Here is a 24,277-nt window from a genome sequence, read left to right on the forward strand (position 1 = left end):
CGCTTACAACACGGCAGTGCCAAAAAACAACAGATCACGCCGTTCAAGGTGGTTTACGGAAGGAACCCGACGACGACTCTTGACGACGTGCTGGCGCACGTCACTGACGAAGAAAATGTCGACGTCGACGCCTATCTCCAGTGCGCCGAAGAAGTCTGACAGCTCGCGCGCCTACGCATCAAGAACCAGCAGAGGACCGGCAGCTGACACTACGCTCTTCAACGACGCTACGTGGAATACCTGCCCGGCGACCATTTTTGGGTTTGGACCCCGATACGCCGACGAGGGCTCAGCGATAACCTATTGCAACGGTATTTCGAACCCTACAATATCACTCATAATGGCAAAGCCTCTAGCGCAATTAAAAAAACAGGGGCGTGACAGAGACGCAGGGCAGCGCTAACTTTTAACTGACGTCTGTTGAAACACAGGGGCAGATATACACTTGAAGAAAAGAGCGCTACGAAGACGCGGACTAAAAGAAGAACAAGCACGACGGACAATATGCTACTTCCAACTAAATGTTTTTTGAAGAAACATGACTTTAAATAGATACAACCACGAATGGCCCATCGTGACATCACGACCTCCCTATCTTATTAGGAAAGCTATCTCTTTTTCAGTAAGCATCACTGAAGGGCAACTAATGGATGTGCCCTCGGCCTTTGCAATGTAAAAGCTTATAATATCTCCCGTTCTAGTCTATCTCTAGGCCGTACCAGAAACTTGGTGTCGCGAAGATACGGACGGCAATATAGTGGCAATATGGTGGCAATATAGGCAATATAGATATATAGTGAAGCAGGTATGAAAGATATAAAAGATACAAAAATACAAAAGATAAATGACACTCCACGCATGCGCATGCCATTACGGTGAAGGAACGCGATTTCCTTGTCAGAAAGATTAACTGACGATGTACTAACCCAGTCTGCTCCCGTTTTTCGAATCAGCCGGGCTTTGATTATTTCACGCATGCAGCAGTCTTTGCTTCTGGCCTCCACTGTGCATGTGCCAAGCATTGGCTTCCACGTTTTACAGGGACAATCATGGCAATGTTCAGAAAGGATCCCATCCCTTGGTTTTACAACATTTCACATGTGTTCTGCAAGCTTTTCATTGAAGCATCTGCCAGTTTGCTCTATCTATACCGGGCCGCAAGTTAACGGAATACGGTAAACCACCCCTTGTCCTGTCATGATACCCGTCAGCCTGAGCGAGCAAGCCAGTCGGCTTTCTGTGGCTGGTGATTCCAAAGATGTGCTTGTTTCCGTGACGGAAGGCTTGGTGAAAGAAGTGCAAGAAAAGCCGCAGCGAACAATCCACCGGAAGGGAAAAGACGGCGGTGATTCCGTACATACACGGTATCTCCCATATGCTGAACGTGTTGCCAATAAGGCGAATATCAAGATGACATTCTCTGCCCCAGACAAACTATCAAAGTTGTGGAAGCTCACGGACCCTTTTTCCAAGCGATCAAGAGGACGTAAAGTGAAGCATAGAAATAAGTTTGTGGAGTGCTCGAAAGGGGTCGTTTACCGTATTCCGTTAATTTGTGGTCGGGTATACATAGGGCAAACTGGCAGATGCCTCAATGAAAGGCTTGCAGAACACACGCAAAATGTGGCAACACCAAGGGACGGGAACCTTTCGGAAAATTGCCATGATTGTCCCGGCAAAACGTGCAAGCCGATGTTCGGCGCATGCACAGTAGATGCTAGAAGCAACGACCGTTGCATGCGTGAAACAATGGAAGCCCGGCTGATTCGAAAAAAAAAGGGTGCGGACTGTGTAGGTACATCGCCAGTTAATCTTTCTCACAACGAAATCACGTTCCTGGACGGTGATGATGTGCGCATGCGTAGAGTATGCTTTCTCATTTGTATTTTTGTATCTTTTGTGTCTTTCATACCTCCTTGGCTTTAAATCTGCTTCTGTGTTTCAATAAACGTCAGCTGAATTTACCGCTGTCCTGCGTCTCTGTCACGTCCCTGTCTTTTTGAATTGCGCTAAAGGCTTGGCCGTTATGAGTAAACCGTACCAACTAGCCCAAGAATCAGTCTTGTTGACCTTCAAGATCATCCGACGTATTGGTACACTGGACTATGAGGTCGTGCCAGACGGCATTTCCCAATCACAGCGGCGCCGCGCATGATGTCAAGTGGTCTACGTGGTTTGTCTTAAGCCCTTTTACGCACGCTGACGAAGTTCGTTATTTTGTTGTTCTACTATGGGTGTTTTTGTTTATTACTTTCGTTTAATTGCAGCCTCGGCAGGATGCTTTTTTAAAGAGAGGGGAGTTGACACGTGTACTTCTTTATCGAGTGAACGTGTTTCATTGTGTAACAAATGTTATCGCTCAGCGCAGGACGTGCCTACATGTATCGGAGGTATCTGGAATGTTATCGGTGGTTTTTTCCGCTGTCTGTGGTCATCGAAACTTGTGTAATCTGATTGCGCGTATGCGCGACGTGAATAGTGTCGAATAGTCGAAGACACACGGGCACTAGTGATTACTCTGGAACGTTCGATGGCTCATGTATAAAAGCCTACGCGCTTGACCTGGTAATCAGATTTCGACGATCGCCGACTGTGTTCACCGCTATCGTTGTGCTTCAAGTGTAGCCTGTTTTTCTTGGCACAGGTTTGCCGAATAAAAGTTAGTTTCGTCACTCACAGTATCGTTGCTGTGTTTTTTACCGTCACTACAATATGACAGTATGTGAAATTCCGGAACCATGATGTTAAAACTATTGAGATAATACTACATTATGACATCTATCGCGAAAGGAAAACCCGTCTATCGCGGAGAAATCAAGGGAGATTTTAGGCATGTCAGATTTACGAGAAGGGATTGGACTTACGCTAGGGACATTTTACTGAAAACTCTACAAATAATATGAAAAGTACAAATTCTTGGCATCTGTCTTAGTATTCATCCTTCGGGTATAAATGCTGAGATGGCCTTGTTGTTAATCCCTTCGTAAGCATACACACATAAGAGTTTTCTTATGCATACCTCACACACGTATTCGGGGAACTTAATGCGTGAATAGATGCATAAATCAACGTAGATTTTAGGCATGTGGGCTCCGCTGGGCTGGACTTCTCAGAGATAACGGGGCCTCGCCGCCTACAGTATTATCTGATTCAGCTATCTCGGTTGCTTGGTTGCCAACTTCAGGAGTTCGAATCCTCGGTTATTTTTTAATCTGAAGGTGGTAATCTCGAATTCGCTTCCTCCAGTGCACTACATCTCTAGGCTTCGAGTGGCGTCTGACGCCGGCAAAAGATGCCGAGGCCCAGTGGGGCTATGCTAATCCAGGTACAACCAAATTAGGAACACCAACTAAGCTTCCACAAAATACAATCCCTCACCAGTACAGGAATTGGCCTCTATGGTGCAGTATTCGGTCACTCGCTCGCAAATAACTCATTCGATCAGCCAATGGCCCACAGTCCCCAGAAGCTGCGCAGCACCTGACCAACGCTGTGGTTAGAGCTGTGGTGCAGAAGAGGGTGCTATGAATTTCGGTACCTGGACAGCCCACCAAAGAAAACTGACCCTCGCAACGTGTAACACCTTAGCTCTGGAGTGATGCTAGCTTAGGAGGACGTTTTTAGGAGCTATCAGGCATTGTTTGGAGTATCATTGGCCTTAGTGAGGTTAGAAGAACTGGTGAGGCTTATACAATACTGACTTATGACCACATACTCTTCTGTAGAGGGGTCCCAGATAGGAAGCTTTACGGCGTAGGATATCATTAAGGACATAGCGGGCAACATTGACGAATTCTCAACCAACAATGAGAGAGTAGAAGTAGTAGCAATAAAACTTAGTAAGAGGTATAGAATAAAGGTAGTAGAAATCTACTCTCCCACCTCCAGTCATTATAATAATGAAATAGATTAGTTTTATGAAGATGTTGAATTACCCAAGAGAAAAGTGCAAACTCAGTACAGTGTAGTGATGGGCGACTTCAATGTAAAAGTGGGGGAAAAATAGGCTGATGAGCAAGCAACTGACAACTACGGCATCGATTCTAGAAACACTATAGGAGCGATGCCAGCAGAATTCGCGGAAAGGAATAAGCTGCGGCTAATGAACACCTTCTGTAGGAAGAGTAGCAGCAGAAGGTGTAGTTGGAAAAACCCTAATGGTGGAACAAGGCAATCAAATAGATTCATGCTTTCTACCGATCCCAGCATAGTGCAAGATGTAGAAGTGTTAGGTATGGTTGCGTGCAGTGAACATAGTTTAGTGAGGTCTAGGATTCACCTCGATTTGAAGAGAGAAAGAGTAAAATCGGTCAGAAAAAAAACAGGCCAACCTAGACTGAATAAGGGTAAAAGCGGACAAATTCAGGCAGGTCCTGGCAAACAAATATGGAGCCTTAGAACAGAGAGATGAAGATGACATAGAGGTAATGAATGAAACGGTAACTAGGCTGGCTTCAGAAGTGGCATTTGAAGTGGGAGTTAACGCACCAATGCAAACAGTGGGTAAGCTCTCCCATGTAACAAAGGACACAATAAAGAAACCACAAAGAATGAAAGGGTCCAACTCAAGAGATGTCAGAACTGATCAACAAGGAGAAAGTAAGGAATACTTGAAATTATAACGTGAGTAAGACTGAGGAAGCAGTAAAAAATGGACGCAGCATGAAATCAGTGAGAATCAGGCAAAATACAAACCAAGATGTATGCACTGAAAGATTAGCAGGTTAATGTCATCAGCAATCTCGAATATATAGTAAAAGCAGCGGAAGAATAGTACACTGCCCTGTACAGTACCCAGAACAGCCCCAACACCTCCACTCGAAGTAGCATTGAAGAGGTCATAGAGGCTCCTTGTATCATTAGTGATGAAGTTAGAAGGGCCTTGAAAGACATGAAAAGGGAAAAGGCGGCAGTAGACGATAGAATAACACTAAATTGGAAAGTTGGGCGAGTTGGTATACATTCATAACGGGAACAGCGCGAACAAGACGACGATGGAGCGAAAGGACACAGGACGGGCGCTGACTTACAACTACGTTTACTGAAGCACACATCAGGTATATAGCGACACAAGTAATCACATGGTCATTCGAGGAAGGCACAACCGGGCAACGTGTATGCAGGGCATCTGTTACCGTATCGAGCTATCTAGGTACGTCAATTCCTGCTGAGGAAGCGCGATCGAAGGCTAGCTAATGCACCACGTGTCCTTTTGGTCAATGTGGGCTGCGTCCACACTAATCTGATGGATGCATCAGTATGCTTAGGGCCCGTGGTGCATTAGCCATCCTTCGATCGCGCTTTCTCAGCAAAAATTAACGTACCTAGACAGCTCGATACGATAACATTTGCTTGGTATACACGTGTCCCGGTTTTGCGTTCCTCGATTGACCATGTGATCGCTTGTGTCGCTATATACCTGATGGGTGCTTCAGTAAACGTAGTTGTGAGTCAACGCTCGTCCTGTGTCCTTTCACTCCGTCGTCGTCTTGTTCGCGCTGTTCCCATTATGAATAGGATAACAGCCGATTTATGCTAAGATTGAGGAGACATAATGCTTGGAAAACTGGTAGCCCTTGATACGAACTGTCTCACGAGTTCAACGCTGCCAGAGAACTGGAACAATACAAACATTATACTAATCCTCAAGAAAGTAGAAAAAGAATTGAACTATTATAGGTCTATTAGCTTGCTTCCAGTATTATATAAAATGTTGCCACATCCTATATGGTCGACGCGGGTATGTGCCAGGCGATGATAACGACGCTGGAGTAGAACGCGGGTAGAAAAAGAAACAGAAGACAACGACGTCGTGTTGACTGCTCTGATAAAGTGCTTTTATACGTCCTCTACACCGGCTTTCCCGTCTTCTACTAGTGACACTGGTGGAGGTGAGGGGTAGGATTGCCTCATGGTTGGCACTCCTTCACGGAGCCATACATCGAACGCGGCATCACCTTCGTTCGTCAAAACCCCTGTTCACCGGTGCAGTCGCCACCTGCTAGGCCTGACCACCGAGTTCAATCTTTTGCAGGACCCTGCAGGAACGCGTCTACCTACTTCCGCCATGGCCACTGCAACTACATTGTAGCTTACACCGCAGAATCCTAAGATCCCAGAAAGTTTCCATGGTGATGCTTTTGAAGATGTCCAAGATTGGTTGGACCAATTCCAGCGTGTCCCCAGTTATAATGACTGAGGCTCCCAGAAAAAGCTGGCTAATGTCTATTTTGCTCTTCAGGACAGTGCGTGGACGTGGTTAGCTAACCGGGAGAGGAGTTTCACCACATGGGATGGCTTCCGCAACCAGCTGCTAGACACATTCACTAGTAGCACCAGAAGAGAGAACGTGCAGCGCCTTCTCGAATCCCGTATTCAAGAACCAAACGAGAGCGTTGCCATTTTTGCAGAAGATATGGCCCGCGTTTTCCGCAGAGCAGACCCTTAGATGGCTGAAGAAAAGAAGTTACGCTATATCTTGCACGGAGTGAAGGAGGAACTGTTTGCCGGACTCGTGAGGAATCCACCGACGACAATGGCCGAATTCACTAAGGCGCCCAACGCTATCGAACGCGCACTACAGCAGCGGTACCGCCAATATGACCGCAAGAACTCTTCGAGGAATGCTTCAATGCTACCTGAGAACTGCGGCGCGTCTCAGCGTGAAGTCATCCGAGCAACTGTACGAGAGGAGATCAGGCAGCTCGGAATTTCTCCCAAGGCCCCAGCGGTGGCTTCTGTCGCTGATATTGTTCAGAAGGAAGTTCGACAGGCCTTTTCGTCGCCGGAATAGCAGGTGGAATAGCAGCGCAGAAGCTGTTTGTCGTGCACCTCCCGCCATTTCGATGCTGCTGACACCGTCAACCACTACGATGCAGCCATCACCGCCACCACCGACCCTATTCGACAGCCTCCGCCAGCTACGGCGTATCGCCAATAGCCGATCACTCCGCCTGGGTCTTACGGCGAATCCCCTGCCGTCTACCCGCTTCGAAAAGACCGAGTTTTGGCACACTGCTGACCGCCGCCTCCTATGCTCCCATGGGTGGCGAAGCAGGATATGTTTACCACGCGTGTCACTACCGCGCAGCCGGGTATCCAAGATTTCCCAACTGCAATTACCCTCTTTTTGATGCTGCACGTACCTGTGACAGCAATTCTACGAACTCCCGGCCGGAAGATTCAACGACGCCTTGATCGCGTTCGCCATTTTCGGCTCGTTACACCCCACCGATCCCTCGCGATTTTCCTCACGCCTCTAGGGGCGTGGTCCCCTAGCCCACGCCGGGGAGACTAGAAGGCAGCGATCTGCGGGGATGAGGTTGCAAACCGCCTAGCTTTCCAAGAGCCCCTATCGGCGACGATCGACGACTATAAAACTCCGACGACTCCAACCGCACCCCCTTGTAACCGACGCTGTGAGTGCTGATCTTGTCGCCCGCACTGACGGCCACCAAGTGGCCGCCCTCGTCGATACTGGTCCACATTATTCGAAAAGTCTAAAGCTGGCCAACAGGTTGAGAAAAGTGAAGACGCTGTGGACCGGGCCCAACATCAGAACTGCCGGCGGCCAATTGATGACGCCGATTCGAAAATGCACAGCCAGAATAGTAATCGCCAGTTCAGCCTTCGTCGCCACCCTCGTCCTTCTCTTTGAGTGCTGCAAGGAAAGTATATTGGGAATGGATTTTTTGAGACAGTATAGTACAGTGATTAACGTCCAAAACCTCGTCATTACATATTCTACGAGCTCAGACGACGTCGACCCTACGGAACACCAGCGACCCCGTTTATGTTTCGCCGACGACGACGTCCCGCTACCACCGCGAAGCTGTTCCCTCGTGCCTGTAATCTGCGACAACTTTCACACAGGGTCTGGCGACGCTGAACACATCGACGCACTGGCACTGAGTCAAAACGTTCTCATCGGCAGGGCCGCAATTAATGTACTCGATGGACATGCTGAACTCCTACTGACGAATTTTAGCAGGGAACGTCGACACATCGTTAAAGGCGCGGCTGTTGCTTACTTAGAGAAATTTCCCCCAATACAAGACAGCCTCTCAGTGCAGCATGCGGCGTCCACCTTGGCTATGCCTGCCCCTGTAGCCGATGTCAGTCCCACCTTATCACCCGTCGAACGCAACAGCCTTCATGAGCTCATCGATGAGTTCAAGAGCTGCTTCCCATTTACGGCACGAGTTAGCCAGACGCCGCCCCCTAAGCACTGTATTGTCACCGAAGTCAACACCAGACCAATTCGGTATAGTCCTTATGGTGTAGCGCTGAAAGAGCGCGAGGCAATACGAACACAAGTGAAGACGACGCTTCAGGACGGGGTTATTTGGCCATCCAAGACTCCTTGGGCATCACCTGTCGTATTGGTGAAAAAGAAGGACGGTAGCCTGCGCTTCTGCGTCGGCTATCGAAGATTCAACCATTTCACAAAGAAAGACGTTTATCCGCTACCGCGTATCGATGATTCACTCGACAGGCTACGAAACGCACGTTACGTTTCATCGATGGACTTGAAAAGCGGCTACTGGAAAACAGAAGTTGATGAGAGAGACCGTGAGAACACCGCTTTTGTGATGCCCGACAGACTTTAGGATTTCAGGTGTTCCTTTCGGTTTATGTTCTGCGCCAACAACGTTTCAACGACTAATGGACACGGTACTCTCAGGCCTCAAATGGCAAACCTCCCTAGTGTACCCTGACGACGTGATTGTCTTCCCCGCCACGTTCGAGGAACACTTGCAAAGACTAAAGGCGGTATTTGAAGCAATACTCTGAGCTGGTCTAAACTTGAAATCTGAAAAAGTGCAATTTTTGTTTTGAAGAACTTCAATTCGTCGATCATAATGTTAGCTGTGAATGTGTCCGAGCTGACCCTGATAAAATCTCTGCCGTCCCTAATTTCCCAACACCATCCGATAAAAAGGCCGTGTGACGTTCTCTGCGCCTTTGGGCCTACTACCGACGGTTTATTGCGGAATTTTCGCGCATCGCATGGCCATTAACTCATCTTACCAGAGAAGATGTTCCCTTCGTGTTGGGCGAAGACCAGCAACGGGCATTTCGCGACCTACGGCAACGGCTGCCAGAAGCCTCCTGTGCTCGCACAATTTCACGAAGACGCTCCGACGATTCTTCATGCCGATTCGAGTAATGTCGGCCTTGGCGCAGTGCTTGTACAGCTGCAGGACGGCACCGAAAGAGTGATTGCTTACGCCATCAGGACGTTATCATGAACGGAGGCTAACTACTGCGCTACAGAAAAGAATGTCTCGCACTGGTATGGGCCGTCTTGAAATTTCGCCCATATTTGTATGGTCGGTCTTTCACCGTTGTCAGTGATGACAACGGTGAAACAACGGTGTCAGTGATGAGTTTCACGCCAGCAACGCGAGGACGCAGAACTGTTTCCTCTTATCAGTTACTTAGAGGGAAGGACCAGCATCGTGCCAAGGTTATTTGCCAGAGGGCTGCCTTCATTTAGCTTGCGCCACGACGTTCTCTATGAAATGAATTATTCAATAAGTGGCACCAGATACCTACTCGTCAATCCCGTATTTCTTCGTGACGAAGTCCTACATGCCTGTCCCAACGAGCCAACCTGTGCTCACTTTGGCTACGCCCACACATTGGCAAGAATTAGGCTAAAGTACTACTGGCAGAGACTTGCCGCGGTCGTGAAACGTTACATCCAGACTTGCGGCCAGCGCCGCAAAGCCTTACCCGGCAAGGCCGCTGGACTGCTGCATCCTGTTCAGACCCCGCAAGCGCCGCTAAAGCAAATAGGCTTAGACCTTGTAGGTCCGATTTCACTGTCTGCTGTCGGTAATAGAAAGATAACCGTTGTCACAGATTATCTTACTGGATACGCCGAAACATGTGCTATTGAACGGGTAACAGCAGCAGAAGCAGCGGGATTTTTTGTCGAAACCGCCATCCTAAGGCATGGCGCTTCCGCAGTTGTCATAACAGACAGAGGTACTGCGTTCACGGCCGCGCTTCTGGATACTGTTTTGCGACTAAGACCACGGCTTGTCATCCCCAAACCAATGGGCTGACAGAACGTTATAACAAGAATAAGACTCTGGCAGACATGATGAGTATGTACATCGACGTCGACCACAAGAACAGGGAGGAGATTTTACCAAATTGTCGCGTATACCCTGCTGGAGTATACAAGCTGAATCAATATACAGGCGGTTGCACTTTACGGGCAGTGCAAGGCAAGGCGCGAGAGTGCGTCAGCGTGTTGTTGTATGCGGCCCGACTTGTACACGATGGTCACGTCGTACTCCTGCAAACGTAAGCTCCACCGTTCCAATCGTCCAGTAGGGTCCCGTAGATTTGCACGCCAGCATAACGAGTGATGGTCAGTTACAACTTTGAATGGGTGGCCGTAAAGTTAAGGTCGAAATTTGGTCAGCGCCCATACAACGGCAAGACACTCTTTCTCCGTGGTGGTGTAGTTGGTCTCTGCACGCGATAGTGTGCGACTTGCGTAGGCGATCACTCTTTCAATACCTTCCTGCCGTTGTACAAGCACCGCACCAAGACCAACGTTACTGGCGTCTGTATGAACTTCCGTGTCCGCCTCCTCGTCAAAGTGGGCCAAAACTGGTGCTCACACCAGACGCTGTCGAAGCTCGGTGAAAGCAGTCTCTTGCTCTGAGGACCAGACAAACGATACATCGTCTCTCGTGAGGCAATTCAGCGGCTCCGCCATCTCCGAAAAATTTTCTATGAAACGCCGGGAGTATGCGCAAAGGCCCAGGAAGCGTCGGAAACCTTCATTGTCAGTCGGTGTTGCCCTTTGTGTTCAGAAAGTGATGCAGCGCTCGTGGAGGTCAATAATGACGCCATATTCCCGGAGGAAGTCCATCCCAAGGATTAAATCGCGGGAACACTTGCGTAGAACCAGACAAGTGGCGAGAAAAGCCGCACCGCGAATTTCTTCTCTGGCCGTGCACAGGCCAAACGGTGTGACGACGTGGCCACCTGCCGTACGAACTGGTGCCTCATTCCAGGGCAAGGTAACTTTTTTCAGAACGCTCGCCAGTTTTCCACTAAGAATAGAGTAATCGGCGCCGGTATCTACAAGTTCGGCCGTCGATCAACACAGGTATGTCCAGTGAAATCTTGTTCGCGGAAACTGGTTCTGGCGTCATCGTGTTTTCGTTATTCTGCGGTCGGCACGATACGAGGTCTTGAGCGCGACGAGTATCAGCGGCCTCGCCTCGCAAGGCCGCTGACATCAGTTTCCCCGGCGTGGACTTGGTAATCGCGCTTGCGTCGTCCTCGAGGTGGTATCGCTAGCAGGGAAATATCGCCGCGTTGAGGGTGAGCGTGACTGCCGCTGCGATGAGCCCGGTATGCGCTGCTGTTCGAGCAATTATGCGATGTCGGGTGGTCTTTGGCCGAGCCTAGGTCGAGGTGAATCGATAGAAAAAACCCACAGTCTGAGTCGTCGGTAGGCGCACTCCCGATACACATGATCAGCTTCGCCGCTGTGGTAGCACAGCGGTCGTCGACCGGGTGCTCGCGAAACCTCTGATTTCCTCGCGCGTCTTCGGCGGTCGTCGAAATACGGTGGCGAGGTTGTCGGAGCGGCTTGCGCCGATCGCCACACCATGTGGCAATATGTTACATTTGCGTATAACACGGCTCGCCAAGAGACAACTCGCGTGACACCTTTGAACTTTGTTTACGGCCGGGAACTGACAACAATGTTGGAGGCGATGCTGCAGCACGGGTGCGGTGACGACTAGACTGCTGCCGAGGAGTTTACGCAACGCGCAGAGGAAGCCAGAAAGTTTGCGTGTTTGCCAATCCAAGAACAAGAGGACTACGATGCCAGGCACTACAATCTTCAGCACAGACCCGTCCCGTACAACGTCGGGGTTCAGGTGTGGGTCTCGATTCCTATTCGTCGTCGGGGGCTACGTGAGAAGCTCCTGCGTCAATACTTCGGGCAGTACACTTTTCTGCGCCGCATCAGTGATGTGAATTATGAAGTTGTCTCCGACAGTCATAACTGCCCCAAACGCCGGCGGCATCTGCCCGAGGTTGTGCACGTGCTTCGTATGAATCCATACTTTTGCTAATGGCTTCAACTTTGCACCATCTGTGCACTGCCTGCGGAGGTTGTGGCATCGGGACGATGCCTTTTTTTAAAAGGCGGGGCAAATGCCACATGCTACATGGTCGCCGCGGGTATGTACCAGGCGATGAAAACGACGCTGAAGTAGCGCGCGGGTAGGAAAACAGACGACAACGACATCGCGTTCACTGCTCTGATAAAGTACTTTTATACATCCTCTACATCGGCTTTCCCGTCTCCGACTAGGCCGTGACAATGTTCACGAACATCATTTTCAATTAAATAAGGGCAACACTGGAATTCAGTCAACTAAGGCAATAGACTGGCTTCAGGAAGGGATCATCTACAATGCATAACATCCATGTCATCAATCAGGTAATTGAGAATTCCGCAGATAGCATTCAGCCTCTCTATATGGCTCTCATAGATTACGCACAGGCATTTCATTCAGTACAGATACCACCAGTGATAAGGGCATTACGTAATCAAGGAGTACAGGGCGCTTATGTAAATATATTGGGAAATATCTACAGAGATTCCACAGCTACCATATTCCTCCACAAAAAAGTAGGAAGATTGTTATAAAGAAATGAGCCAAACAAGGAGATAAAATTTCCAATGCTATTCACGGCGTACTTGTAAGAAGTATTCAAGCTATTAAACAGCGAAGGCTTAGTAGTCAGCCTCAACGGCGAATATCTCAGCAACCTTCGGTTTCCGGATGACATTGTCCTGTTCGGCAACACTGGGGACGAGATACAACAAATGATTGAGGACCTTAATAGAGAGTGTGTAAGAGTGGGGTTGAATTATTATGCAAAAAAGAAAGTTAATAAATAGCCTAGCAAGGAAACAAGAAATCAGGATCGCCAGTCAGCCTGTAGAGTCTGTGAAGGAGTAGCTTACCTAGATTAATTACAGGGGATCCCCACCATGAGAAGGAAATTCACAGAATAAAAATGGTTTGGAGTGCATACGGAATACATTCTCAGATCCTGACTGGAATCTTACCATTATCATTGAAAGAAAGGTGTACAATCAGTGAATTTTACCGGTGCTGACATATGGGGCAGAAACTTCGAGACTGAAAAAGAAGCTCGAGAACAAGTTAAGGACCGCTCAAAGGGCGATGAAACGAAGAATGTTAGGCTTAATGTTAAGAGCCTGGGAGAGAATGGGGTGGATCAGAAAGCATACGGGGATAGCCAACATTCTTATTGACATTAAGAGAAAAATAGATCTGGGCAGGTAACGTGTAAGTAAGATAACCGGTGGACCATTACGTTTGCAGAATTGGCTCCAAGGGAACTGCACTCGAAGAAGGCAAAAGACGAAGTCTGGCGATGGAATTGGGAAATTTGCGTCCTCCAGTGGGCATACAATAGACTGATGAATGTTTTCACTTTGTACAGGTCGTTAACACAAATCAATCAATGTAACATCACGCCGTGTTGCTTGTCATAAATGAAAAGCCGAAGCAGCATATCATGTAGACTGATTAGATGAAGCCAAGGGATGCTTGTATGGTATTCATTATTGTCAAACGAGAGAGGCAGCTAGTTAACGTATTTTTACTATAGCAATAGCGCTGCACCGCGACTCTTCGTTGACAAAGTGTTGATCGCGTTTTCTATTTCAGCGTATGCCTTCGTTCACGCATGGGCGAAATTCAGGTATGGTGTGTTCGAAGAGTATGGCAGCATCTATGACGACGACTATCCTTTTACCTACTGCACGCCTGACGGAAAGGTTGGTGGCAATCTTTTGACTTAATTTGTGCGCGCTTTGAAGGCGATAACGTTGCACTCAATTCTTTTATATAAAGATTCGACAAGTCCTCTTAAGTTATGACTAGACAAAGAGAATCACAAAAATACGGATACATTCACGGATTAACGCTTGCGACACAAGGAATTCGCGACGTGTAGTCTTTGCAATGAAATCGAGCTTTGGTAAGTACAGGAACGGTGCATCGGAAAGAAGATACTAAAGGGCGAAATGCTCAAAATTCCTTTGAGCAAAGGGAATTATGTGCACCAATCGAAAACATAGAAATTTCTTTGTTTTGATCTGTCTAATGCGCTGTTTATTGACCTAAACACGGCCGCTTGATAGAAATGCACGTCGAGCTGCCGTGTCTGTACAAGACACAATTTAGGCTCACCTTATTACAAACCCAACCGTCTTGCAGTGTCGTGCAGCGTAAAATAAGGACATTTTTCGACAGAATCATTATAGATGTAGTGTGCGCTAGAATTTGCCAGGACGGCGTGGATGGATGGATGGATGGATGGATGGATCGATCAGTGGAAATCTTTACTGTGGTCCATAAGGTCGCACTAGCTTCCTAGACCGATGCGGGCCACTCCCAAGTTGGGACCGAAAGGCCAAGCCTATGGGCGGCTTCGCGGACCCGTTGGACTGCCCATAGCTGTTCTTCGAATGTGAGAATGCGTAGAGCTGCGCCCCACCACGCTTCAGTGTTGTCTTGTCACAGCGTAACTCTGAGCAATGTCAGAGCATGAGATTAACATCTGTGGTGTCGTTACATTGATAGCGTGTCGTAGGTGTAGAGAACTTGGGATAGATCTTGTTGATTAGAAGCGGTTTCGGATAGGGTCTTGTTTGCAATAGCCTTAGCGGAATGACCTGAGCTCTATTTAGTTTACTGTGTGGAGGGGTGAAGACCCTGCGTCCTACGTAGGAGTGCTTGGTTAGCTCGTTGTACGTGAATAGGTTATTCCTGCAATCTGGAACCTCAGAATCGTCTTGCCTTGTGGCTGCGCGGTTGGCAATTCCTCATGCAGCACTGCGGGGAGATTCGTTGAGATTCGTGGGAGCACCGGCGATTTCTCCCATATGAGGAGGAAACCAGATGATCGTGTGGAGTTTGACGACCTTTGCGTCGAGAATGGCTAGGGCCTGTGTCGATATGACTCCTTTGGCAAATGTTCGGACTACTGCCCAAGGATCGCTGTAGATGCTGGATCTCTTTGGGTCTAAAATCGCCAATGCGATGGCTACCACTTCTGCAATTTCTTGTTCTGTGGTGCACGTGGAAGCCGAGTTGACTTCACCTTTGCCGTTCCGAAGGACCGCTATGAAGGCTCGTCCGTTTGACACGAAAGCCGCGTCGACGAAGAAGCATTCTTCTGTCTGATTTTCAGCTTTCGGTAGTAGGGCTTTGGCTCTGGCTTGCTTTCAGCTTTGTTCGGCAGGTCTTTGAGAATTTCTCTAGGTTTACTACGTAGTTATGTAATTCGTATACCAATCTGTTTGGGGATGTTTAATGAACTGGGCTCTTTCTTGTGCCTCGCCTATTTCCTCCAGTGTATTGTGCAGCCCTAGTTGCATTAATATTTCAGTTTCTGTGTATATAGGTAACCCAAAACCTACCTTAATTATCTTCCTTAACAATGCATTGAGCTTGACTCTTTCAGATCTCTGCCACTAGTACATGGCTCCATAGGCGAAGCGATGTAGCACAAAGGTGTGAAGTAGTCTGATGACGTTGTCTTCTCCAAGCCCATGTCGGTGGTTAGTTACTGGTTTGGTGAGCCTCTGATTGCATTGTCCAGTTCCTTAGCGATACGTACAATCATTTGATTATTGGACCCGTTGGCTTCTATCACCCAGCCCAGAACGCGCATGGAGCCCACCCTTGGGATGACGCTTTCGCTGCTGCTATAGAGCATTGTGTCGTCCTCCCTACGATCAAGCCATCCCCTCGGTCTGCGGCCTCGTCGCTTAAGTCGGTCTAGTAGGAGTTGCGATTTCTTGGGTAAGCATCGGAGTCCGATTGGAACGAGGTGCTCTTCAGTGACGCTTCCATAGTCTTGGAACATTTCTTCTACTTCTCCGTCGCTGTATCCAGTACACCATATTGTGTCGTCTCCACGTAACTCATGTATTCTGTGCCTTCGATGTCTTCGAGTCTTCTGGTGAGACCCATCGTTGAGATATTGAAAAAAGTGGGCGACGTGACCGCTCCTTGGGGTGTGCCTCGGTTGGCTAGCTTCATTGTCTGTGATGCTAGGTCCCCAGCTTTGAGCGTGGCAATCCTTCCACTGAGAAAGGCTTCGACATATTGATGAAAGTGAATACGCAGACCGAGGTTCAAAATGGTTTGAGTGTAAACGTTGGGATATTATCAAAGGCTTTATCCATACTTAGTCCCAGTATTGCTATCGTGTGCCTAGTCTTGTGGCTCATTATTTTATCCTTGAGTCGGTGCGTGGCATCATGCATAGATAGACCAGGTTTGAAGCCGATCGTCGTGTGAGGGCAAATATCGTGCTCTTGCAGGTACCGAGCTAATCGGTTGAGTATTGCATGTTCAGCAACCTTTCCTACGCACGATATGAGCGAGATTGGTCATAGATTCTCGAGGCCAAGCGGCTTGCCCAGTTTGGGGATTAAAATAGTGTGGACAGTCTTCCATTTGCCAGGAGCGTCATCACCCCTCCACATGTCATTAATTAGTTGTGTCAAGTACTCATTGAGTCGTCATCCACATGGCGGAGCATTTTGTTATACTGACAGTACCATGAGGCAGATCTTACGTTGACGCCCTGTAAAGCCACCCTAACATCTTCTACTGTAAACTCAGCATCTGAAGTTGGGATGCTTGTTCCTATATATTCCAATCGAGGAGGGGGCGCCTGCTGCGTGTCATCGGCGGATAGGTGATAGGATAGGATAGGGCTAGCTGTGCAATGACTTCTGACTAGGATAAGTCATTCTGTGCCACGCGCAAGATTTTACTTAACGCGTAGCGTTGATTCGATTTTGTGCCGCTTTCACCTAGTAGGTGCTTCAGTAGATTCCAGGTTCCTGCTTCGCTTTCCGCCATCTACAGAGTTGCAAACCTCATCCCACTGTTGCTTAGAGAGGTTTTTGCAGTGCCCTTCTATCGCTCGATTGGTGTCGGCAAGTTTCTTTCTCAGCCTACGATTGATTGTCTGAGCCTTCCATCTGTCGAGTAGGGATTGTTTAGCTTCCATGAGGTGCGCCAATCGGCGGTACATCTTGTCGATAGGGAGATCCGTTAGCACCTCTTTAGTCGCGGCGCCAACGTCCTTCCTTAGTTGTACGGTCCAGATGTGCGGTTCACTTCGCCAATTACAATTTTCTTTCTGATTTTACGGAATTCATCCTAGTGTACGACCGGGAATTAGCTTGGTCTCTTGTGTCCAATCTGTAACGCGATTGTTATTATATTATGATTGCTACCAAAGTCACGGTGCAAGTTAGCCCAGATGGGTTCCGAAACGTTGCGAACAAAAGTGAGGTCAGCTGTCGTATCTCGACATGTCTTTGAGCCACATCTAGTTGGGAATACTGGGTCTGTGAGGAGCCATTTCGCAGCGGCTGAGTTTGAAGTCATTGCCTCGAATTAGGATCAGCCTGATTTTTAGTACTTGTCCGCGTTGTGTGCTAGCAATCATGATATTCGGCTGATAGTTGGGGCATATTACGTCATCGCTGGTCCGCGATGGGTTAAGCCCGACCGCTTCAACGATGGCCCTCCCGATGACGGTGGGCCCAGTCTTGGTTATATTAGGCCCTCCCCTTGGTCGGAGCACAATTTTAATGTCTTCCTTCGGCATCAGTGGCCATGCCGGAGTGCGCTCACTCTCCGGTTCTTCCATTTATCCCCACTGGTCTTCAACCTGGACGACCCGCTGATGCAGTGGCCAGCCAGACTCGAAGTGCGTACGTTGCGGTCTACTCGGCCAGCTACGGCACTCGATCTCTTTGAAGGTGCTGTTTTCCAGCCATTTTCCTCAGTAAACCCTCCGGGGGGTAAACCGTCCCCTTCCACAATTATATCCGCCATCTCCGGCCCTTCCAGTGGCAGCGCCGTTTGGCTCGTAGTCGACGTTAAGCCTAGCAGAGCGGCGGTGCAGTCCGATCACAGAAATTTTCAGAAAATGGGAAATTGTCCACCCACCGTGCAATTCTTGGTACCGGAGTAATCCACGGCAATTTACACGTCGATTGGTACATGTTTTCGGAGGATCGGAGGTTATTTCACGGGTGAAAACATTTGAGAAATATGAGCCCATGTTTCCCCATCTGCATTGCTCGGCGCTTCTTTTTCTTCCCCAACGGCGTGGAGGCTGCATAGTTGGCACGCCCTGGAAGAGACGCTGGCTACAACGATGTGCACAGGCGCGAACTGGTTGGTGGGGGCGATACACTGGTTCTTGGTGGAGTTCGCTGGCGCGAAAAGGAACCTCGGCTGGCTCCACATGATTTGCACTTGTGTTATTGTAAAATTCGGCGGAAGAAAGAAGCCAGTATAGTGAAAAATAAAATAATTGATTCGATATTACTAGAGGCAGCGGACCATTCTCCAAAGTAACGATACATTTTGAGGCTCCGTATGTGCGTGTCGCTTCACAAATGTGAACGTGCACTTAGCCGCGATATTCCCGCTATGCACGCTACGACACTAACCATCAGTTTCGTTTCTGACGCGCTTTTGACTCTGCGCAGCATTGCGTTATTGAACGAGAATGCTCAAATCCGGCTAATGTATCATGTTCTTTTTCTTTTAGGCTTGTGGCAATGGGGAGAACCGCAATGCATGTACACCTTTTCTCGCTCATTCACCATATTTATGTCAGTGTCACATCTATGGTGCGTTGCTCGTAATTCTTATGTAATGGCGTTTTCGAAAATTGGGGGAGTTGACGCCACCGACGACTGCTAATTATTAGAATGATGTGATGATGGCGCTATTAGGAAGCTCGACACAATATTTCAAAAAGACCCCGAGAAGCCGGCCACTGCACGCAATCATCGTACTAAGAAACCAGCTGAAGCAAGTGTTGCGTTTCCACTTGGTTCATTTTAGTGAAACATGAATGGTATTGTAGCACCCACTAATGCCGCTACGCGCGGACGCTAGAGCTTGGCGCTCTCTGTCGTCCCTGAAGAAATGGCAAAAATAAAATAGGGTTGCGCGTGCTCGCGGCGCAAGCACGGGACGTGCTAGTCCGTTATAAGAGCCTGCTACGCTGGTCCTCTGGTTTTAGCGCTCCGCTGCAACCCCTCGGTTCCTGACGTTGGTGATTCCGGACTACGAGATGACCGAACCCAGCTACCTATCGCCCTGCCGCAACGTTGCGCCTGACGCTACCTCGTGCCCTCAGGACGTCGCAGCTCTACAGCATCGCCAGCCCACGTTCTGGCGCAACAACCCACAAAATATGTTCACCCAGGTTGAAGCGTCCTTCGATCTACACGGCATTACCTCGGAGACTTCTCGATATCACCGCTTATTTGCCAACCTGTCTTCTGAGATTGCTCAGGAGGTGGTGGACGTCATCGCTGCTCGTTTGGGGGATGCCGCATACAAGCAACTGAAGCCGAATATGTTGTACCGCACCTTCGAGAAGCTTTGAGATCGCCGCCCTTCCAGTTGCTCAATAGCATGTGACGACTCCTTGACTCCAGCAACATCGACGGGTACGGTGCGCTGTTGAAGGAGCTCTACCTGCAGTGCTTGCCGCAGTCACCCACCTTGTGTTGGCTGCTGCAGCAGACTTGACCCTTGACCGTCTCGTCGAGCCCGCTGTTCGAGTCCACGGCGCGACTTTTATTTTTGTCGCCACCCTCTTCAGTACCAGAATCATCTATCATGGCCCGCTTAGAGCCCCGGATCAACCAGTTCGCCGTCTCCATCATCACCCTTTTGGCGTCCTGTGATGACCAGTGCGGCTCCTCCTCACGTTCCAGCCGCTGTCTCTCTTCTCTGAAGAGTCCCTGTTCATGCTGTCGTCAAAGTTCCCCTACTTGCTGGTATCTTTGCACTTTCCAGTACCGCGCCCGCCAGTGCAAGTCCCCATGCCAGTGGTCGGGAAATGCACTGTGAGATCACTGACGGCGGCATGTGACCTCGGCTTACAACCCGACACCCTTTTCATCCTCATGGATCGTATTTCCGGCCTGCGTTTCCTTGTAGACACGGGTGCCGAGGTCCGCGTGCTGCTGCCCACCAAACGTGACAGCCCTTCTAAGTGGTCCTACGCTCTGCGCGGCAAACTTTATCGCCACGCACGGTCTATGGTCCCTCACTCTCAACGTTGGCCTGCGGTGCACGTTCCGGTGGGTTTTCATCATAGCCGACGTCAATCAGCGTATGCTCGTCTCGGACTTCTTAACCCATTTCGGCCTCGACGCCAGCATGCGCCTCCGTCGCCTGATTGACAGCAAAAGGGGACTCTCCATCTCTGGAGTCTTGTCTGCTGTCTCTCCCACTGGCATACGCACGCTGATTCTACCATGCCTGTACGCTGGCATCATCGATGACTTTCCTGAGGTGACGAGGCCCTGCACTTGAAATAAGCCACCCAAGCTCAGCGTAACCCACCAAATTGTCATGGGTGGTCCAACCATCGCAGCTCGTCTGCACTACCTCTTCGGTGAGCGCCTGGTCATTGCTAAACGGGAATTCGAGCGCATGCTCCAGATGAGTATTATCCGCCCTTCATCCAGTAGTTAGGCCTCCCACTCCACCTGGTGCCCAAGAAAGAACCAGGTGACCGGCGTCCATTTGGCGACTACCGGGTGCTCAATGCTCACACGGTCCACGATAGCTATCGCCTTCCACACATCCAAGATTTCACAAGCCACTTCTAAGGATGCAAAATATTTAGTAAAGTGGACCTTGTGAAGGCCCGTCACCGAATCCCCGTTAAGCCTGCCGATATTTCGGAAACAACCATTACTGCACCCTTTGTCCTGTTTGAGTATGCGCGTATGCCATTTGTGCTAGGCAACGCTGCTCAAACGTCTCAAATACTCCTTGCTGAGGTAGTACGTGGACTCCTGGCTGTATTTGCGTAGGCCGACGACATCCTCGTCGTGAGTGCTAATCCACAAAATCATGAACTTCACCTCCGGTAGCTTTTTCAACGCCTTCAACAATTTGCGTTGGTTCTCAACCCCAGAAATGCATCTCCACGTCTTCCGAGCTGGTATTCCTGGGTCACCACATCTCGGCTCTCGGATTTTGTCCATTGCCTTCCCACGTCCAGGTCATGCATCACTTCCCGACGCCCATTGCCCTAGGTCATCTGCGTGAGTTCCTGGGCCTGCTGAATTGATCCCGACGCTTTATTCCGGACTGAGCTGAGCTGCTGTTCCCATTGACTGACCTTCTTCGCACGACCAAGGGCTGCTCGTCCGCGATTTCCTCGTCTCCAGAATGTGAAGCTGTTTACGGGGCTGGTAAGCAAGCCGACGCTGATTCGGTGCTTCTCATACACCCGAGAACTGATGTGGCTACTCGCATCATGGTGGATGCTGCCAGTGTGGGCATTGGCGCTGTTCCCCAGCAGCAAATAGGCTCCGAGTGGCGTCAACTGAGCCGCTCACTATCTACTCCACCATGCAGCACTTCCGGCACTCTAGGAACGCCAATGAATTCATGTTCCAACGGGGCATAAACCTGTGGTTTATGTTTTCCGTACAAACTCTTCTAAGTACGTCGCACGTGGACTTCGTGAATTCACCTATATATCTGAGTTCACTACGGATATCCGGCCCATCAAAGGCACCGAAAATTAAGCAAATGATGTTCTCTCCCGCATCAACAGTCAACTGGCAACGTCTAGTTCGGGCCTACATGGACGACCGTGACCTGCAAGCGCTGCGTGATCATCTCTGTTCTCTCTGTCTGCAACTCGTTCATCAACCGTTTGTACCTGGCTCACTCTGGTGTGTCGTGTCAACGGCTGCAGCTCACCCTTCATTCCGGCTACCTTCCAACGTGCGGTGTTCTAATCTTTTCGCCATAACCGTCACGTAGCGCCTCGTTACAAAGCGCTACGTCTGACCAAGCATTAACGACGGACGATGTTCGCCAGTGGGCACGTTCGTGCCTCACGTGCCAGACAGCCAAAGTGACCCACCACACGAAGACTCCCACAAAGTATCTTTTGCCACCTGGCTGTCGTTTTGACTACGCCCATCTTCATTTGCCTAGGCCACTTCCTCCCTGTCATGACTGCAGGTATGTTTTAACAATGATTGACCGCTTCAACCGTTGGTCCGAAGCTGTGCCCATTCTGATTATCACTGCGGAAACAATGGCCAAGCCTTCGTTTCAGCATTGGTTTTCCTGTTCGGCTGCCCCAGCATCGTGACCACTTATCGCGGCCGGTAATTTGACTATTGCGTCTTCAGTTCTCTTCACCGCGTCCTCAACGCTAAACACTGCCATACCACTACATATTCTCCGGTGCCAGTGGTTTGGTTGAACGACGCCACCGTCAGATCAAGGCTGCCCTCACTGCGCGCCTGGATCTGGAGCAGTGGGTCGCCCACCTACATATGGCGCTTCTCGGCCTACACCCTGTCCTTCATGCCGACCTCAATTGGATGCTCTCCGGCCGAACTCGTCTATGATACACCTCTGTGGCTTCCGAGAAACTTGTTGGTTGAACCCTCTTCCCAGCCGCTGCAGTACTTTTAATGCCTACAGGACTGCATTAAGCAACTGCGTCCTGTACCGCCTCTAAGGACCATCTTTGTGGATACGGACCTTGTGTCGTCGACCCTCGTTTTTCAGACGAAATGCTGTAAAGGCACCTCTTCTACCCTTCTACGATGGGCCGTACCTTGTCCTCCGCAAGACACCGAAGACTGCCACCATCATATTGCTGAACGCGTAACTTAGCGCTATAAAAACCACAGATTCAAGAAATGTGTGCAAAGACAAGCGCTACTGACAACTGTTTAACGCAAGTACAGAATTTCCCATATATCCTATTGTTACGCATGCGCATACCGAGCAATCAAACCGGGCACATGTGCATCAAAGGCGGTTGCGTAAGAAGTCACATTCAGCATCAAGTAATTAGATAGAAGGCTTACCTATACGCCGATCTCTGTTCTTGATGATGAAGGCCTCGAGTACAAGTCTAAAAGAAGTGTTACCACTCCGGCTTAGAAAGGTGGTCTCACAAAATCAAGCGCCACACCCACCCGCGGTAATATGAGCCACCATATGTGCTCTCTTAGCCTCCTTTTTACTTTTTTGCGCACGTTCCTTTACACGGTCGTTCACGCAACTCCTGGTTTGTCTGACGTACAGCTGCCCGCAATAGTGCAAGGGGATGACATAAACAACCTCTCTAGAGCACTTCACAGAGAGCTTCATATTTTTTTTGTGGCCAACATGCTTTCGAAGCTATGCTCTCGTCAGCTGTGAGAGCAGGCGGGGCTGCCGCACTGAAGCGCTTTGTTAAGGGCTCCAACGGGGTTGTGTATTCCATCTCCTTGCACCAATATGGGCAGCTGTACATCGGTTAACCCAAGCGCTGCGTGAACGACCATTCAAGAAAACATGCGCAAAAAATAAACAAAAGGAGGATAAGGGCGCACAAATGGTGATTCATGTTAACACGTGTGCGCGTGATGCTAGATTTTCTAAGACTACTATTCTGGGCAAGTGCAGTAGGGCCTCTTCTAGACTTCCACTCAAGACCTTCTTTATCGAGAAGAACAGATATCTGCGTATAAGTGAGCCTTATATCTCAATACTCGATGCTTAATCGGACTTCTTGCGCAACCGCCTTTAATGTACATATACCCGGTTTTATTGCTCGGTGTGCGCATGCGTGACCACAGGATATATATGCACAACTATTTCCTTCGAATAAACAATTGTCAGTAGCGCTTGTTTTTGTCCACCTTTCTTGTATCTGTGGTTTTTATTGGGCTAAGCTACTTGTACAGCTGTGGAAAACCAACTAGCCCATCAATCAACTCTTCTAGAATACTATCGTATGGTCTCGAAGAGGCGGTCTCATTAGACAGCACCAAACCGGCCTCCCTCCTGACGCCTTCCACGAAACTACCCGGGGATGTCGGCGGTGTATCCGCGGATCTGCATGGAACCAAGACAGCACCTTCTCCACTTGGGCGACGAGTAGCGCCCACCGATGCCACTATATGTGCGGACGCTAAAGGTCGGCACTGCAAAAGATGGCGACAATGAAGTTGGGCGGAGCGTGCTCGCGGCACAAGTGCAGCACGCGCTAGTCCGTTCTAAGAGTTTGCTACGCTGGTCCTCTGGTCCTGGCGCTCCGCTGCAACCTCTCTGTTCCCGACAGTATCAAGTCTATGAAGCTCCAATGCACGCCAAGAAGA

At 49.3% G+C, this 24,277-nt stretch overlaps 1 long non-coding RNA gene across 1 annotated transcript in view; it reads left to right on the forward strand.

The window, feature by feature from the left end:
• LOC142558076 (uncharacterized) overlaps positions 1-24,277 on the forward strand; it is a 55,069-nt gene that overhangs the window by 14,480 nt on the left and 16,312 nt on the right. The window contains exon 2 of the long non-coding RNA XR_012822947.1: positions 13,752-13,861. This is a non-coding gene — a long non-coding RNA (uncharacterized LOC142558076). The remainder of the gene's footprint in view (positions 1-13,751; positions 13,862-24,277) is intronic.

The sequence above is a fragment of the Dermacentor variabilis genome, chromosome 9 (assembly GCF_050947875.1).
Source record: "Dermacentor variabilis isolate Ectoservices chromosome 9, ASM5094787v1, whole genome shotgun sequence".
Taxonomy (NCBI): Eukaryota; Metazoa; Arthropoda; class Arachnida; order Ixodida; family Ixodidae; genus Dermacentor; species Dermacentor variabilis.